This window comes from Carassius gibelio, chromosome B22 (assembly GCF_023724105.1).
Source record: "Carassius gibelio isolate Cgi1373 ecotype wild population from Czech Republic chromosome B22, carGib1.2-hapl.c, whole genome shotgun sequence".
NCBI classification, from domain to species: Eukaryota; Metazoa; Chordata; class Actinopteri; order Cypriniformes; family Cyprinidae; genus Carassius; species Carassius gibelio.
In genome coordinates, this window is record NC_068417.1 from 35417333 (window position 1) to 35437578 (window position 20246).

General features: G+C 35.0%; 1 long non-coding RNA gene across 5 annotated transcripts in view; it reads right to left on the bottom strand.

Moving 5' to 3' along the window:
- Positions 1-2205: 2205 nt before the first annotated feature.
- LOC127988443 (uncharacterized) overlaps positions 2206-20246 on the bottom strand; it is a 113098-nt gene continuing 95057 nt past the window's right edge. For 2 of the 5 annotated variants that reach the window (XR_008161653.1, XR_008161654.1), the window contains 3 exons: positions 14884-14976; positions 10312-10428; positions 2206-3895 (listed from right to left, as the gene is read on the bottom strand). This is a non-coding gene — a long non-coding RNA (uncharacterized LOC127988443). The remainder of the gene's footprint in view (positions 3896-10311; positions 10429-14883; positions 14977-20246) is intronic. The other 3 variants (XR_008161657.1, XR_008161652.1, XR_008161655.1) reach the window with 2 other exon arrangements.

The window sequence follows — 20246 nt, forward strand, 5'->3', positions numbered from 1 at the left end:
GACTTTGATCTTTCGACTCCTGCTCTGAGTGGTGAAAGTAGGACCTGATCGATTGGTGCCGTGACCCAGATTGAGTTTTAAGGGAGTGCAACAGAGGTCAGCTAGTAAAAGTTTTGCATGTAATCCTCACTCCCCTGACCTCAGGAGGTGCATTATTGATGCTAAAGTCTACAATCTCTAGCATCCATTTTAATGCACCTGCCTATCGAGTCGATTGCTGTTGTTTTTAATTCCTCTTGGAGCTATGCAAGTAGGACCAGTTACATCGGTGCCATGACCCGGTAGTGAAGTTAAGGGGGGTAAGTGTAAAGAACATAGTAGGATCTGAGTATGTACAATTGCCTTCACCTTTCCTCAAAAGGTGCATTATTGATGAATGCTATAGTTATTGTCTTTAGCTTGTTAAAACATCTCCCATGGCAGCTGCCCTGTTTCGAATCCCATTTGAAGTGATTTGATTAGGGTGATTTGATTATGTGGCATGAATTTAGGGGAATAAGCATGCATAAAGAAGACCAGCTATTAAGAGCTGTGCAAATAAACTTAATTTCTGTTCTCTTAAGTGGTGCATTATCGACTCACGCTAAAGCCTGCATCATTATTAGTGCATCTGCCTCTCCTACAGCTTGACACTGGTTCAGATCCCACTCTCAGTGGTGCAAGTAGGCCCAGTTTCATTGGTGCCATGACCCGGAAGGTAGTACGGTTTAGGAGAGTAAGTGTAACGAAGCTTGTAGAAGCTGAGCAGTTAAAACTTCACTCCTCTTGCTTCAAGAAGCACACTAATCATACTAGAGGCTGTGGTCTTTAGCTTGTTAGAATGCCTAACATCCATTTGGTGCAGTTTGAGTAGGGCCAGTTGCACTAGAAAAAGCACTTGTAGTATTTTGGAAATGTATGATGACAATATCATCTTTTTTCATACAATGCTTTTCTTTGAAGTATGTTAGGGTAGCATAACGTACGTGGAGTATAGACCTTCAGGTTTTATTAAACAGGTTTTGGCACATGCTTGTTCGTTTTCCTAAATAGTTTGACACTATTCCAATACCCAGCCCAGTCCCCATTGCATTTCAGGGCAACACACCACTCCGCCTCACAACAAACAATGCATGCAGACTGGGCTTTACTAAAAATAATCCCCAAGCAAATTGTGCTCTTTTTCACATATAAGAATGTGTGAGAGGATCCACTAATCAAGTCACAAAGCATCTAGAATACAAGTGTGAAGGAAACACAAGGCAGGCTGCATAAAAGCTCTTTGTACAATGCCCTGTTTCTCTTCTTCTCTCCGAGTGTATCATAGCTGACATTTCCACTCTCATTAGAGAGATTCCATGAATGGGAGCTCAAGGATGGCGTGGGTGAATGACAGGCGAGGATGGTGAGTGTTGTACCCTGCATGGTTTATATCACAAGAACTCATAGCCACATTCTTCTCTAATGGACCTAAAAGTTCTGTTTGGGGTCGAGCCGGCCATGTTTGACCGTCATGGTTCTCAAGTCAATGCATGCAAGGCTTAAAACACGAAGATAGGTTTGATACCAGTTGTTGTTATCTTTGTGTCATATTTGAATTGTGTAGATCTGTGTTTTGGTTTGATTTGAAAGTAAATAAAGGCTTAAATGTCAGTCTTTTCTTCAAGTAAATAAATTATATGATTCAAATTTAAGCTATCTTTTTATGCTTTTTGGAGTTTGAAAGTTTTGGACCCCATAATTCAAAATAATTTATATTGTGTTGTGCCGAATATAATAACACCTTAAAAAGTTTCCATATGGAAAAGAATGATTGATCGATTGATAACAGAATATTCATTTCTGTTTAAAAGAACCAATAACCACTTTGCAAACCAAGAAAACAGATGCTAATGCTATGTGTTAGGATTCAAATCTATTTCAGTGGCAGTGGCTTGGCTGGCACATGACCCATGATTTATATGTTCCCTGCAAAGAAAATAAAAAAATACATTTTGTCAGAATACACTTCGAATTTAGAATTTTGGAGAAAGAGCATTTTTTTACAGAAGCCATTTTATGATTTACCATAACATTACACCTGCTGTTGTTTTTGGCACCAAGTCAATGATCAAATTAAAATGGGAGCCTATTACACAACCAAAAAGAAACTACTTTTTTTCCCAAGTATATTTATTGTTGTTCCAAGAATATAATCCCATGTGATTCTGGGATTGAATGGGATGAGAATTGCAGATGCTGGATATGGTTGTGTGGCCATATGTCTGTTGAATCACTCCCATGACTCTCTTAGAGAGCTTGGCTTGATCACGCTGAAGTCAGTCCTTAGGTTTCCAAATTGTTCAAACTTGGCTCTTGACTTTTTTTTCTTTCTCTGCATTTACAAAAAAAAAAAAAAAGCCTTGAATCCAACTGGGAAATCAGACAGAAATATGGCGCAAACCCAGTCCTGGCTGTTACATGTAGAAGACATTTCGTTGATGACCTTCCTCAAGGTGCCCGAAATACAAAGTAGTCATATATGTTATGCCTTACTTGTAAATTTTTTAAATAAAAACAATAAACGTAAATAAAATGACAAAAACAAATTCTCATTAAAGAAATGCATCTTGTGGTATTTCTCAGTTATTTTTTTACTAATGAATATTCTCAGTGTACAATTTAAGAGTAAAAATGCTGTTTTTGCTAAATGCAATACGTAGAAATACTTTAAAATATGAGAAAATTACTGTTTTATCATTTCATGATGTATATAGGTTTGTGAAATAACCCACACATAACAATTCATTGCAATTATAATAAATGTAATAATGAACACATATTATTAATAAATAAATACATATTCTGTCAACTTAAGTACAAATGGAAGTATATTTTATTAAATTATAATTCAAGTATAATTGTTTTAATACAGTGATAGTACAAAACTGATTATTTAATCTTGTGAAATAATCATGTTATTAAATATTTTAAATATATATATATATATATATATATAGCTCATTATATTGAATTGAAATCATCAGGGTGCTTTTCGTTACAAATTATGATCAATGCAATTATTTGTGTTATTTTACTAAAAATGAAATGTAAAAACCAACAACAGTGTAAACAACCAATGATTTAATCCCACAGTCTCCTCTGCATACAATTTTTGATGTATGCAATTAATTGTGTTTAATTCAATTGACATTGGATCTTGGCATATCAGTGAATTTATCTGGTTAAAGTGTGTTTTCAGGGGCACCAGCAGAGTTTCTGGATGACTTGTAGGCTGTTGTCCATTTGGAGTTCAAATTACTGGATCAGAGTCCAGACATCCTCCATTCATACAGTTTGTATGGCCACGCCAGAAGGCAAGTAGTTCTCTGCAGCCCAGATATCATCTAGCGACGACAAAGATTCCTGTGACATGACTCTCTCTAAGCGACCGATTTAACCGTCTCCAGGGAGGACGACACAATGCCAACACTGAGAGAACGATACCTCGACCTACCAACGGAGGCTTGATTTCTGCGAGGTTTGTATTTGAGATATGATGAACATTTCAACACAAACAATCAAAACTGTCCGTGCCCAGCGCCAGAACCTAAAAGAGACATTCATTACTGTCAAAGGCAAAAGCATTACTGTTTCTAAACAACAAATCAAATCTCGACTGGCAGGGATAGTACAGTTTGCTGCTGTGAGAGTTTGCATAGCATAAACAATTCCTCAGTCAAGAGCAGACAGTCGTCTTGTGTGGGCTCTTATGAAGTCTGCACTGTTCACGTCGTCCCACCCCACGGTGGCCATAAGAATATGCCCAGTCATCACGCCACTGAATCCGTTCATAGTGGTCCCTCCATGCCGTTCAGATGGCACCGTCACCCATTTTAAGGAGCCGCTGCTGTGGGATGATGTGTTTGTTATTGTCCTGCAATCAAGGAAATGATCACATGATCAGTAATTCTTCAATAGTTTGTCAGATTCAGTGTTACATTCATGTTTCTGCTTTTGCTTTCAGTTTTACTGTACAGTATATAAATATCTATGCATATACAACTGAACTGTGTGTGTGTGTGTGTGTGTGTGTGTGTGTGTCAGAACAAATTAATCTTCATAATGTCAACCAAAAATGATTTACTAACCCTAACCCTAACCCTAACCCTAATCTGCAAAATTTCAGTACACTATTAGATAATACCAGTTTAGGTCAACCAATTACCAAACAATAAATATTAATACAACAATACATATAATAGTTTAATTTACATAATTTGCTTACAAATTTTACATTTTCTTAATAGTGTTTTCTTAAAAAAAAAAAAAAATCACACTGCATTTCTCAAACGGTATCAAATGTTTTGTATACATGAAAACATATAGCTGCCAATATATTTAATTAAAATGCTAGAGATTTTGGCGTCTTCTGCCAAAACTCCAGAGTGGTTTGAAAGCAGTCCAAATTAAATTGCGGAAATGAACGATTAATAATGAAATATAATTTGTAAAAATATAATTATAATATAATGTATTTCCCATTGATGTAAGTCATGTTAAAGTTGAAGCAATTCATTGTTCTGGCAGACAGATGTGATGATTTTAGTGCGTTTTTTAATGAATCAAAACATTTAATTAAAATAAATAAATAAAACATATAAGCTGGCATCTTCTCCTCATGAGTCGTTACCTAGTGACATTAGTAATCAGCTGCCAGTAATATTAACATTAATAACAATTGTGCCGGGGTACGGAACCAAATAATACACAACAAAAGCTATTGCTGGGGCGGTACACCTTTGTACATGTACCCCTACAAATAGCATATTAGTACCTTGAAGATATATATTAGTACCTGGTACCTTTGGAAAGAGTACTGGCCCAGTGGCAGCTTTTGTACCTTTATTTCGGAGAGTGTATGAATCACATTCAGGGTTGGATCAAGAGTGAAAATAGTCCAAGCTTAAGAAAAAAGTCTCATAAGCTATCTAAGAAACAATCTTGTTCTCTGGTTGTTCCTGCAAGGTTCTTGCCAAAACCTTATGTGGGAGAGATAATTGAACTCCTGCCATCTTGTTGACGGCATACAAAATGAAAGTGTTTCAAGGGATCCTTCAAAACTCTCTGCTCCTCTCACTTTGGAAGAGACGAGATGAAGAGCAGGGTCAATCTCCTTCCCCCATTCCAGGCCTACAGCTCAGGGACTCCATCTACCGAGAAGGCACCTATCAGTTCCCTGCTCATTTGTATAATGTCGGGTCACGGATGAAATTGTGGCTTACATGGGGGATTGAAGTTTTAATTCAGGCACTGCGCTTTGGGGCTTCAGTCCGCCCACTCAACACCCAATCAATTAACGGAGAAAGAGGCTCCTGTCTCCTGAAGTCTGCCCGTCACAACGGTGAATGTGTACTGTCAACTTCCAGCTGTTGTTTGCTCGTGTTTAAATATGGATGATATACCTGGGAAACGCTGTAGATAACAAACACATCACAGATGTATGCTAAGTAGGATTAGCAGCACGAATATCATTTTGCATAACTGTCCGTCATCCACACAACACGTTTCTGTGGTATCTGTGGCCCGAGGCTACGGGATCAGATGTTTTTCGACATACCGCAGTTGCACTGTGCATCTGTCAGGCGTACTAGCGCGCTAACCACTTATTACTATCCACCACATGTGCAAAAACGACTCAAGCCTCAGGTGACTGATGGTAAATGAAGTCAGCAAATTTCAGCCGTGCCTGAGGGAGATGGCAAAATAACAGCAACACAACATACGGACAACATAAAGCCAACATGATGGGTCCATGGCAGATATATCAGAGCAAACACTGCTCTTCTCTGAACGCTAGATGACTTTGACTTGAATAAATGTACCTTCAGATGCGATGATTCATTTAGAGGGGTCACGGACACATTGACATCGTCAATTTCACAGGAAGAGATGACAACCTACAACATGCTTATTGGATTTTTTTTTTTTTTTTTTTTTTTTTTTGTTTGCCTATATTTCAAATTCACAGCAGTTTCTATGAGAAATGAAATAAACGTTTATTTCTATTCACACAAATTATGATTACAGGGCAAGGTTATTGATTAATAAATGCTTATTTTCATTACGTTCTTTTGCTCAATACTATAACTTTGATTTAAATGATTTTAATAATACATTTTAACATTTGCATCACATGCTTTGTTCCATATGTTTGGCTATTGTGACAGTAAACTTGCTCAGTAGCGCACCTGGTACAGCATTATAAGGTTAACATTACCAGCTTTTGTTAACACTACTGGTTTAGTGTACATGATTTTCAAACACGACAAAGCATTAGCTATTTAGCATCACTCAGCTTACATTTCATTTCTGAACTGTAGCAAAGCCTACAACCAAAGCAATAAGTCGCCAGATTCACATGCATCTGATTCAGATAAAACTGAACACATTCTTAGTGCCACTTTATTTATTTCCGAACTGTTGCATAACATACAACAAGCAATATAATTAACATTTGCTAGATTCATGTTCATCTGTTTCGGATAAATCTGAATGCGCTTTAGCGCCATTCGCCGCCCATTTCATGTGCCAACTATTGCCATACGCAGGGCAACCAGTGCAATAAAACACTGCCATCTGCTTCTGATAAAACCAAACACAATTTTAACACTTACCAAACATTGAATTTCTCAACTTTCTTTTTAAAGATTCACTTTTATATGTTTCGGATAAATATGAAGTTTATTTTAGCATCACTCATTCGACATTTAATTCTGAACAGTTGTGATAAATACACAAGAACCAACTAGGGGTTGCACCAACTAATTAATTAGTTGACTAGTCAACTACATTGCTCAGCCATGACACTTTAAGCTTGACATCGACTAGTCAGACTAGTCGCTGGTCCTATAGAGGGTGCAACAGGTTAAGAAATCTTTGAAGGACTTCATCCTTTACGATTAATTCACACATGCAATCGCGCTCACTAATGCGTTCATATGAAGGTAATCTTTACTGTGCTACTTTATCTGTAATGTTATCTGATTTAGAACGAGCAGAAATCTGTGAGAAATATGACGACCCAAAGACAAAAGAACTGATAAAATTTAGGTGTTGTGTTATAGGAGCAATAACCATGTGAGCAACACTGTGCACAAGGTGTTTTTTAAAGCTCCAGGCTTATGTTCATTAATGACGTCATTGATGACTAGTCGACTTTGACTCGACTTTCATCAGATAAAAGTCGACTTTAAAAAAATCAGAAGTCATTCAACCCCTAGAACCAACATAATAAAATTCTGGCAGAAACATGTTTGTCCGTTTTCTTTTTTTCAAAAACTCCCGCAATGTGTACAACAACCAAGATTACTTTTCCAGATCTACTTCACATTAAACCAAACATACTTTTAGCACCAGCCACTGGACATGTAATTTCCAAACTGCCATGATACGTACAACAAACAATGCAACAAGACGCTACCAGATTCACATTCATCTGCTTCAGATAAAACCGAACATACTTTTAGCACCACTCACCGAACATTTACTTACTGAACAATCAATCGACTTAATAAAATACTGGCAGATTCACATTAGTCTGTTTCAAATAAATCTGAACATGGTTTTAACACCACTTACCAGACAATTAATTCCTAAACTTCCGAAATACCTACAACAAGCAACATAATTAAACTTTTCCAGATTTGCGTTAACCTGCTTTGGATAAAACCTATTACAATTTTAGCACCACCCAATGGATATTTTATTTCTAAACTGCTGTGATGTGTACAACAACCAATGCAATAAAATGCTGCCAGATTCATATCCATCTGCATCAGATGACACTAAACACATTTTTAGTGCCACTAACTGACGATAGAATTTTCGAACTGCCACAATGCAAAAGTCAATGTAATAAAACCGTCAGAATCACGTTCTTTTTTTTTATCTTAGAATTGTATTTTTATTATTATTCTTTTAGCGCCATTTACTGGACATTTCATTTCCGTGTTGATGCAGTACATACACTAGCTAACATAATAAAACGTTGTCGCGAAATGTATTTTATTTATTTATTTTTCAGAAATGTCATCACAGTAAAATATCCCCTTCCTGGTGATGGTATGCCTTTGTTTGGCGAGAACTTCCGTGGTCAGAAGTGGCCAGGAACTGGAAGGCAGTGTGTGTTTTGTAGGGGTGTTTGGCTGGCTTGTAACTGTGTTTGACCCCTTGCCGGGCCATGGCTAATGCAAGTGTGGGCTAGTGAATGGACCGAGGTCAGTGCCCAGTGACACATGACCTGTCACGGTTAATTCCAGTCGCACAATGGATCCGGCCCTGCCGGGAGATCATACCATTACACCTCGATGCCAAATTAATTGTTTGTTTTCATGGGATGCTCTCGCGCTGACCCAGCGGTCAACTTGCTTTAATAACATTCAGTGTTAACCTAGGAAAACCTAGAGAGCAATAGAGTCCAAACACAGATGGAGCTCAGGTTTGTCAGGACCTTCTCCACTCTGTCGCAAATGGACTCTCGGTGCTCGCTCAAAAACCATCAATTACGTGAGGTAATATCCTTTTCCACAAACAGTACTTGAGAAGTGACCGCAAACACCAGAATGTGCCCAAATATAAATGCAGGCAGAGGTAAAAGGAAGCAGTGGAAGCTGGTGTAGAGATGCATGTCACAGCACTTTGTGTTGAAATAAAGAGACAGTTGAATATGGAGAGCACAGCGCTGGCCTGGGAGCTTCGAGAGCGAGAGAGACCGTAATGTCACAGAGTTTCAGCACCGCAGGGCTGCCACATTGATACTGCATAACAGTTCTACAGTTACACCTGCCCCTTACTGTATTCCATTCCAACGGGACGCCCTGCACTAAGATTAATTATGACTCATATACTCATTTGCATACAGTGTACATACAGGCGTATACACTTCCTCTGCATTATTCAGAAGTTGTCTATCAATAAAGGGTTTGATAGTTGAGTTGAATTTTAAGATCGTTAAACTTTTTGTTTGTATTCATTTATTCTAAAATATATAAAAATGTGATTCATGCATATAATAACTTGAATGCATGTTTTCATGTTTTAATTTTATTTGTATTTTCTTGTGGAAATGTTAAAAATTTTCAGTTGTTCTTCTGATATCACAAATTCCTGAAAGTAAATCCTACTTAATTTGAGATCATTTATTACTATTTCTTTAAAAAAAGAAATTACAAGAATGCTTTATTAATAATTGAAAACGTCTGTCATGTGGTGCAACCAACATATTTAGGACACAAAATATACAACAAAATTATGTTAGCAGATCTTTCAAAATAAGTTCAGGTACTAAAATGTCAAATGGTGTGATTTATTATTAGTTAATGATATTTAGGAAGAAAAAAAAACTTTCAACAAAACGTGGAACTAAAAAAGCAGAAGTGTATATTCAGATGTATTCAGATGGGGTAATGCAATATAATATTTTTTACTTTACGATCATACCACATGACATTTTTAGAATAATTACATTTAAACATTTCTTTGTATACAAGTTTTCAAAACCTTGTTAAACCAAAGTTTTTTCTTTGGTATAATGCATAATTACTTACGTTATGTGCCATAATTAATTGTATATATAAACATTTGCAAAGATTAAGACAATTAAAGAAAAAAAAAACACTGAATTGACATTGAATTTATATCCATATCATTGAATATTAGTCTCTGACCTATAGTTCACAGGAATACGTTTTTTTCATATGAGTTTACTAACAAATTAAGTGATACATTTTCAACCAGTAACGTGACAAAACTGATCTTTTATCACATTGTTTCACATGCAAAGCTTCACAGATACATGAGCTAATAAAAGACTCTCTTAAACTGGCTTAAAAGTTCATTTGGTTGTTTCATTTCAATTAATCAATTCAAATAAACGATTCATTGACTCTAGAGTCCCTTTATCGGTTTTGTTGGAAAATATGTAATTATAAGCTTCTGTGACTTCAACGTTGCTCTGTAAAAGGTTGTTTTGTAGTATCTTTTTGTCTCTCTTTTATTTGTTTTAAACAACTGTAGTAGTGTACTTGATTCCTTTTTACCAGGGCAATTTGACTGAAGCTTACTTACACAATTATATAAGTAAATATGAATAAAATGTTTTTTTTTTTTTCTTTTTGAATAAATATTTAAAATGCCATAAATCTATCTCAAAAACCAAATAAAGCAATCTACAAACATTTAAAACAAATAATAATACTGTATGCAATCAAAGAGAGTCATCACTAATAATTTTTAATGCCATTTATCAGTAATCTTGCATAATAAAAATAATAATAAGAAGAAGAATTTTACCGAGAGGTCAAAGTTGATACTCGAAGCTTGCTGACACCAGTGTCCCAAGATCTTGTCCTCTGCGAGATGACAAATCAGGAGAATTTGTCCTGCAAGTTTCGGCAGATCCTGCAAAAGCTAAAACAAATACTGTGATTAGGAATTCGAGCAGCTCTGAGAGTGATGGAGCTGCTATCTCTACCTATCACCTCCGTTATTTGCGTTTAAGAGGCTATAGTTTAGACGGCAAACACTAGTTTGGGTCAAATCTCCCTGATGGGGTGGCGGGATGGGTCAGTTGGTCACAGATGCTGTGCATGTATAGATCTGTCAAAAACAAGCACGAATGATCACAAACAATAATAATTTATTTAGTAATACAACGTAAAGCCACTCAAAAAAAAAAAAAAAACCTATTCAACAGGGAGTCTATCTTTCCCCTCAAAAGACTCTCTCTGGAGTGTGTTTAGTAAATTACAGAGCCTGGAATTTTCTCATAATTGGCCATTTTATCATTTAGTTACAGGGAGCTTATTCTGAGGGGGCTCCCAATATGATTTATGAAATACAATTAAGCGTGAATTCTTTCAGCTCCTCATTGCTAGGCTGCGGCACGGCGCGTATCTGCCGCACTACATTGAAATAAAATGAAAATACTGTTAAGTAATTGGAGAAAAAAAAAAAAAAAACAGTCATGGCCGGGAAGAACATGTGACCGAGAAGGGAAAATTATCAGTGGATTGTGGATTTATTCCCCCCTCCCAATAAATATTCCAAGGGCTTCCCTCCCATCATCTCTATTTTGAAAGTGGAGAGCGAAACGGCCTCCAACTGATAGGGAAACTCATTTTGTAGAGCGTGTTCAAAGAGATACGCCTGCTGCGGAGATTGAACGCTCTCCACGAGCCAGTTCCTCTTTGTCAAACAAAAGACGCTAATGACGTTGATCTCTTTCCAGGCCAAATTGCTTAGTTAAGATTACCACATTTTTGGTTGGTCCGAAAAGGACTGTTAATTTCAGTGTAGCTATAAACAGTATGTTAATATTGCACACAAATAATCAGTGAGAAAATAATTTAATAATTTCGTAAGAATTAAATGACAGTTCAGCCATTCTTATTCTGTTATTACTGGAGTTTGCTAAAGTATGCATATAGCAAGACATATTTCACATGTTTCTATCTTCAACTTAATCATCCTGCAAGAGACGTGAATGATGTGTGACATATCATGTGACATCAGTCAGTCAATTTTTATTGATTATCTACAATCAATATCTTTATTATTATCTAGAAACCCTGCGGCGGGTTCTTTTGACTTGGTCCTATAAGCAAAACTTTTTAAACTCTGAGCAAACAGTGAAAACACCCTATTAACTGCAGTAAAAACCACTCATAATACCTAAACAACTGCATAAGCAATGGCCTAGCAACAAGCCACAACAACATGGTATGAAGTTTTACATGGTCTCACTCTCACATTTACTTCAAATAATGTTATATAATGTTATGTATATATATTTAATAAATTAAAATCAATGCTATTTTATCATTGATACACTATTAAAGTTTTGATAAAATGTTATTTTCACAATTAGGATCTGAAAAATATTTTTGATTTTATATATATATATATATATATATATATATATATATATATATATATATATATATATATATATATATATATATATATATATATATATATATATATATATATTCCATTTCCATTGAATTATGTCTTTGAATTATTTAAATATTTTAAATTTAATTTAAAGTTTTATTATTTTTTATTAATTTAGTTTAAATGTATTTTTATCCATATATATATATATATATATATATATATATATATATATATATATATATATATATATATATATATATATGTATATTGTTTTAATATAATTTTATTTTATACACATTTTAGTTTTAGTTAACTAAATATCAAGATAACTAAATGACAATTGCATACTGTGCTAATTAGTCAAACAATTAATCGTACATCCAAAATAAAAGTTTTTGTTTGCATAATATATAAATGAGTGCTTTGTAATATTTATTATGTATATATAAATACACACACATGCATATATATATATATATATATTAGAAAAAAATATGTTGTTTATATATTAAATGTATTTATTTATAATATAAATTAAATGAATATAAATATAGACATGTAAATATTTTCAATATATACTGTATATGTGTGTATTTATACATACAAGATAAATATACACAGAACACACATATATTATGCAAACAAAGACTTTTATTTTTGATGTGATTAAATGTGATTAATAACTTGATAGCACTAATAAATAAATAAATAAATAAATAAATAAATAAATAAATAAATAAATAAATAAATAAATAACAAAACACTGTTTCCAATCATTCTTTAGGCTTTTAACACAACCTTGCCACAGATACAGTTTCTTTTAAGTCAAAGAATTGTAAATGTACAACAGCCGTTCAAACAAGAGAGAGGACAGTTATAAACTACAGTTTTGTTCACTTTTCTCTCTCTCTCTTCCTCCTCTAGAAATATGGAGGCAACGCCTTGAGGCTTTCCAGTCCCCATTGTGAGGACTGCCAGTTCTGTTTGGGTTCATTGTTCTCGTCTAATCAGCCATGGCAAATGCGGAGCCCTCCAACTCATTACGTATTCACACTCAAAAGTGACCATGGGAAGTTTTCGGAGGCCCAGCCCAGCATCATGGGCTGATGAATTACCTGCCTAGATGACACCTAGTGAATCCACACAGTTGCCGTGGCAGTGCTTTTTGATGGCACCATCAGCCCATCGCTCATCTCGGTGGTCAAACAAGCACCCCCCTCCTTCCCCTGCTCAGACCAGCTTGAGTTTCACTATTGCCGTCTCGTCTTTCAGCACCTCTGCCCCCCTTCCACACACTCTATGCTCTGTTTACAAACTCCTGCTAACGATAGCCACCCTGACGAGCTTATACAAGGCCTGTTGGCAGTAGTGTCCGACATTTATCCTTCGTGCACCAAGACCAAATGTGATATCAAACACTAAAGGATACGATATTCCTTAGACTTTCTTAACAGATAAAAGTTAATCTTCCGTAAAAGCTCATCTACCGGCTTATCTACAGCAGTGGCTGGGACTTTAAAATAGGTCACATGTGTGTTATGATGGCAGACAGAAAGGGAAACAATGCTAAATGCAAATAATATATATATATATATATATATATATATATATATATATATATATATATATATATATATATATATATATATATATATATATATATGTATGTATTATTTGCATTTGGCATTGTTTTCCCTTTCTGAATACAAATGCAAGAGAAACACTTTCTTTATAATTTGTTGTTGATGCAAATGTGTGTGGTTATTGGGTCAGTGATGGATCAATGGCATACAACAGTATCCATGATAAAGAAAACATTTTTAAAATCTAGTTTCAAATTAATGAGCCATGTTCTTTCAAATTAACTTATATTCATTTAGGTTTCAAACCATTTTAATTTAACCAAAATTATACTATTTGAAATAAAATGTTACATTCTGATGAATCTAAAATGTAATGTAGTGCAACCATCAAATAAAAAGTAACATCTTGAATACACACAGTGTACAGATATAAGTCATTATTTTCTAAATGTTTTTTAATTATATTTTTCACAGTAAAAGGTATGAGATTCATGAAGGGCTAATTTTTATTATTTAATTTCATGATTAATGTTGTTGTTGTTGTTGTTTCTGCATGTTGGTTGTTGGTTCAAATCTTTTCTAAGAAATCATAATAAATGATTATGCCAAACTACTTAAAAACATATTATTGAAATACCTTTTTTTTACTTTACTTTACTTTATTTTATTTTACATGAATTTGTATCACCTTATTTTACTTTATAACTTGTATGACATATATATAACATACATGAATTGCATGCTTACTGTGTTTTTTATTTATAGATAGGACAAATACATAAATTCATGTCATTGACCCTAATGCCAGTACCACAATTTGTTTCTGCAGAGGATGATGTAAGGATGATATGCTGCTATCTCTATGTTGAAATCTAAATTCATGTGACATTTACTCTGTCAGTGAAAAAAAAAAGTGTGTACCTTTAGGAGAACAACAGCTTGTTACTGGAAAAGAACCCTTAAAAGGGCAATGTTGTAAATTATCTACCACAAAAAAAGTGCAAATTATTTCCTTAGACTAGTAATATGTACTCTTAAAGTAGTACTATAAACATTAAAGGAGTAGATAAGGTACAACGTTATGTTTATAAATGTACCTGGACAAGGGAAAAGCTGTTGTACCCCTTTTTCTGAGAATGTAGAAATCAACAGTTAACTTTTGCATGATAAGCAATGTTGGAACTGTGGCTTTTGAAGCAAAACCAGTTGAGAACCACCTATATCATGCACCAGCTTTAGAAAATCACCTGTATGTTAGTGTCTCTAGAAGTTGTACAGAAGTTGGGTAGGTTCTGTGGCCCTTTGGACCTTATTTTTGTGAGCAGTAGGGGGCGGCGGCTGCCAGTTGTACGGGTTAACGTGACAATAATTTGAGTTGACTCACCCATCCCGTTCTCTAATCCCCTGGATATACTGCACTCATACAGGTGTCCACACAATCCAATTATCACTGCCATGCTTGAGTAGAAAAAAAATACTAGAAGAGAGAGAGAGAGAGAGAGAGAGAGAGAGAGAGAGAGTAGGGGAAATCAAGTTAAACATCTACTGTTATTCAACTTAGCCAGAGGCGTGTCTTACATGTTTGTCGTAATTTATGAATGGCTAGTCTGGAAATCGAGCAGCAAGCAAGTTTTTCTTATCTGTGCTTTGATTAAACCAACTTTCCTTTGAATACCATGCTTGTGGCACACTTTTGTTTACAGGTGAAAGTGATACCAACTTCCCTTTCGCTTTATTTCCTCATTTCCATTACCGATATGTGACACTCAACAAAACACCACAACAATGCAGGGAGCTACAATCACAGGTGCATTCATAAAATCTGTGATGTGAGCCAAGGAAAATCTCATCCGCCCATCTCGCGACTCACGACCTGTAGAGGACGTCTAAAAGCGACAGAGCACCCCCAACCCCCCCCCCCCCCCAACTGGTTTGGTAACTAAAATAATGGCAGCAGGCTGATTCTCAAGCATGTAATATGCTTTCTTTCTCCTCCTGCTGTTGTTGAAGGAGGGGGCGTGTGTTTCCTTCCCTGTAGAATCCCACTGTTCGCCCCCCTATAGGGACAAAGACACTTAGATAGAGGCTATGCCTTTTGGTACACTCCCCCTTCAAGGATCATGTTGAGGACTTCAGGAGGATATATGAGAGAGCTTCCTGAGCCAGCATCCAGCAGGTGGGCTAAAGTCAGCTGGAAGACCCTCTCAACAGATGGAGTCAATCCCACTTCCCCCTTGGATTCAATAATCCAACTTTCTCCCAAAACTCTTATTTCTCTAACTCCTAATGGAATGGATTCAGGAGTGAAGCTGCTCTGTCGTGTTGACTTTTATTCTGACCTTCTGAAGTTAGTCATTTGTCATCAGAGCCTTGTGTGTTTGAATTGTGGCTTACTATATATCTCTCCCATTCTTTTAGCCGTCTTATACTCATATCCCTGTATAGTCCAAAGTAAACCAAACTATCATTAATTATCAGAAAACAATGGGATGTATGGCCCCAATCACAATGGTCCTTAGAGAAACTTAACAACTGTATAAGCAAATATGAATCTTAATTGGTCTTTGCTAAACCGCCATGAGCTCAGTAAATGACAGCAAATATCCTTATGGGAGTTCTTGTTTGAGTCCCTGCAAAATTGGTATAACTCTGCAAATATGAACCCACATCTCTCAGGATGAGTTTAGAATGAGGCTTAGCTGCTTGGCTATAGCAATGTGAAGTTGCTAGAAATTAATATTTTGTAGAGTGACAACTGGTTGTTTTGCAGCAGATTCCCAAAATGCTAATTTTGTAGAATGACATCGATCCTAGGGTATATTTACCATTGCACAGAGTCAGTTTAAAGGTTAGAAAAAAGAAACTCTATAAAGCAACAAACAGTGGTTGAAAAAGAAAGGAAATAGTTCACAAGAACTTGCCACATACCAGTAAGTTAGTACTTGCCTCCCTCAGACAGTTACTGACAGGAAGTTTAGAACGACTCACAATGGCCCACCATGATCCAGCAAAGACACCGTAAACCACCAGGGTTTCTATAAATGCATTCAAATGTCAGCATAGTGGAGGACATGTGTTCCTCTTGAAGCACCTCTGGAATTCACTCAATTGTATGAAGAATTCACTCAACTGTTGAAAAATGTGGGGTTGAGGAATTGGTGGGCTTCTGTTCATGGATTCCACAATGCAAATGGTTTGTGTTGCTCTGGAGGAGAGAATGTAAGAATTCAGTGATGAGGCAATTGTGATGTAGGTGTGAGTTAGATACGAAAACAGGAAAGTACTTAATATTTTGATAGGTTATGGGTAAACTAACGGGTTTGCCAACCATAAGGATTTGATAGAAAGATAGCTTTCCATATCCACATCTGACTGATCAAATTGCTTCTATTGGTCACATGCCTTTGGCCTGATAAGGTAAATCTTACCAAATAATATATACACAATAGCATTCAGAAGTTTGGGGACAACACTTTTTTTTCATGTCTTTGAACAAAGTATTTTATGCCTGCTTTAAACAATAAAAACCAAAAAAATGTATATGTGAATATTGTAAAATGTTATTTATTCTTGTGATGCAAAGCAAAATCTTAATCTTAATCTGAATCTTCATTATCAATATTGAAAACACTTATGCTACAGTATATTTTAATATGTTTGTGTAATATCCTCCCAGGTCCTTGGTGAACAAAGTTTAAAAGATTTTTTTTTTATTTGAAATGCATTTTTGCTAAATTATAAATGCCTTTACTGTCACTTTTGATCAAAATTGGATGTATTGTATAAATGTACAATGCATATTATTGATTGTGTGTGTGTGTGTGTGTGTGTGTGTGTATATATATATATATATATATATATATATATATATATACATATATATATATATATATATATATATATATATATAAGCATGATTATTCTATTTTCTTTATTTTTATTGATGTAAGTTTTCATTCTTGCCATTATTTGACAATTACATGAAAATGTATGACAGGCCATTTAAAAAAACAATCATCCTTATTTTAGGAGTAACATTTTGGCAGGAAATGTGCTTGATTGTAAATTAAATGAAAATAAATAAATGTTTTTGTGGACAAGATTCTTTAAAAGTTTGGTAAGCTTTATGATCAACTATTGCTGCAAATTATGCAGCACTGACTTTTAGGCAAAAAGTAAAGTATCACAACAACCCTCTAATTGTTAGTTTTCCAGTTGACATAACTGGAACTAGTCTAAAAAAGAAGCTATGTCAGTTTTTGCTTTCCCTCTTGAACAGCCTATTTTTTATTATTTAGTCAAAAGGAAGCCCTTGTGTGCTCCTCCAAGACAAACGTCTATTGGAATCTCTGTTGAATCACAGAGCTCCTCGTAGACAGTTTCGCCTTTTGACAAAGTTTGGGGCCGCAGAGAAAGAGTCGCCTTGTTTGAGGCTTCACAGTACAGCTGGCCTCCTTTCCTCCAGTAGTTTATTAGACACGGCTCTTAATGAATGGGAGCCGCTGTTACAGTAAGTGACAATTATTCGACTTATCTTGCTCGCCACCAGCGATCTCACATATCCAACGTGGCCATCATAATTCCTGTCATCATAAAGAGGGCTTGTTGGGCACTGGCAGCATCCACAATACCCATCCTTCAGAGTCAGTTCATACCATCTCTGTCTGTGTTTTCTGAGTTTATTGGGGTACAGTAGCGTGAGGCTTCACCATGGATGGGCGAAACTGACAGAGGGATGCAAATAAACAAGCAGGGTTAAGCCCTATACAAATGACATGAGCGGAAACTGCACAGCCCTGGCACTCCCACAGGAACCATATCTTGTTTCTAATTGCTTAGAAAAAAAAAAGAAAAGGAATGAAATGCAACCGGTAAACATTGCAACGGCATGACTCAATCAGGTCTGGGTAGGTCTCTTGGTCCACAGGGTTTCTGCTGTTATATTGTTATACCTCAAGTAATAAAATGTTTGGTATAATATAAAGATGTTCGGTATATTGTTATTCAAATCTGCATTTACAAACAAAATCGCAAAAAACGAATCCTGATATTATTTATCACACCTCTTGTCACTTCAATCCTGTATGCAAGTTTGCAAGTTTATGAGTATGTCAAGCTCCAACAGTGACAAAAAAAAAAAAAAAAAAAAACTTATTAAGTGCATACACTTAACATACACTGGAATAAAAAAAAGTCAATTTTTCATTAGAAATTGCTAAAGATTTCACTAAAAATTACTGAGATATGGCAGGCAACACTAAAATAAGCATTAGATCTTAAAGTACACACACTGAAATAGTATTTTCTTGTAAAATACAGTCCACTAACTTGTTTTAAGTTTTATTTACAAACGTAAATATATTTATTAATATTATTTAGTATTTATTTATTTTACTGTGTAGAAGCAATGAGGGTTAAGAGCTTTGGCCGAAGGAACATAATTGTTCAATCAATCAACAAATAAATAAATAAATAAATAATGAATGTCAAAATGTTTCCTCATAAAAAGCTATTGTGTGACTTATACTGATTACACTGAAACAAACAAACAAACAAAATTGTCTAGGTTTTACTTTGAAATAACTTTCACTTAGAAATTGGTATTACCTTTCACAAATACAAATAAACAGCAAGTAACATCACATTATGCATTATGTTTATTTATTTATTTTAATGACAAACACTTTCTTTAAATGTGGTCAAATTATCTTTGTTTTATTTCTCTTATTGGCTACTCTGTTTTACTTGCAAATAGTAAAAGCAAATGGATTTTAGATCTTTTAGATAAAAGAAAAAACAATAAAGAATATACAAAAATATTTCCTCTTACAAAGCTTTCGTGTAATTTGACCAATTAGTTTTTTAAATTGAAATTAATATTAAAGTAAATTTTCACTTAGAAATGGCTAGTAAACTTCAGAAATACAGCGTATTAACTGTTTTTTAATTGAAAACAGCTGCGTAATAAGTCTTCAAAGATTATCTTACTCATTTCGAATAGTAACAGTGCACAGGTTTGGGTGAGTAAATGTAATTTTCATGCTTAACTATTCCAGTAAAGCGAACTCTAAATGGATTTGAGGAAACATTCCTGTAAATCTGCCTCTGGTCTGCCGGCATATTAACTGTAATTCTGCCTTCTCACCATTAGAAATCTTCATTCAGTGTGTAATCCTGATTTGCAAGTAAAAACACGAGAGGCTTTGGTGTGTCAGAGCGGCAGTATTAGACAAACAAAGGTGTGTGTGTGTGTGTGTGTCACGTTTGAATTCGCAAATTCTGTTAACGTTTCAACCTGCAGATGAGAAATTAATAAAAGGCACGCATACCCGTCTACGATGACATAACCCTGTGTTTTTGATTTTGTTTTTGCATTGTAGTGAATATGCTGACGTCATGATGTCAGCGGGTCCAAATCACGCCTCTCTCTTACAAATTTAACCTCTGTTTCTTTTTCTGATAAATGACAAAAACCTGTGTTGTTAAAGATATGAACCTAAAAACAAACAAATAAATAAATTAAATGTAAAAAATTAAAAATCCAATTTTGATGATTTTATTTGTTTGATTTTATTTGATGTTCCTGAATTAACCTTACTAAAGTTATTTTAACCCTGTAAAGACTGACATTTGAAATAACTGTGAACATAAAAATCTCTCTCTTTGTTGTTGTTGTTAATGGAACAGCTTATTGAACTTTTACATTAACTAACTAACTAAATAAATAAATACATTTGAATGATTGAT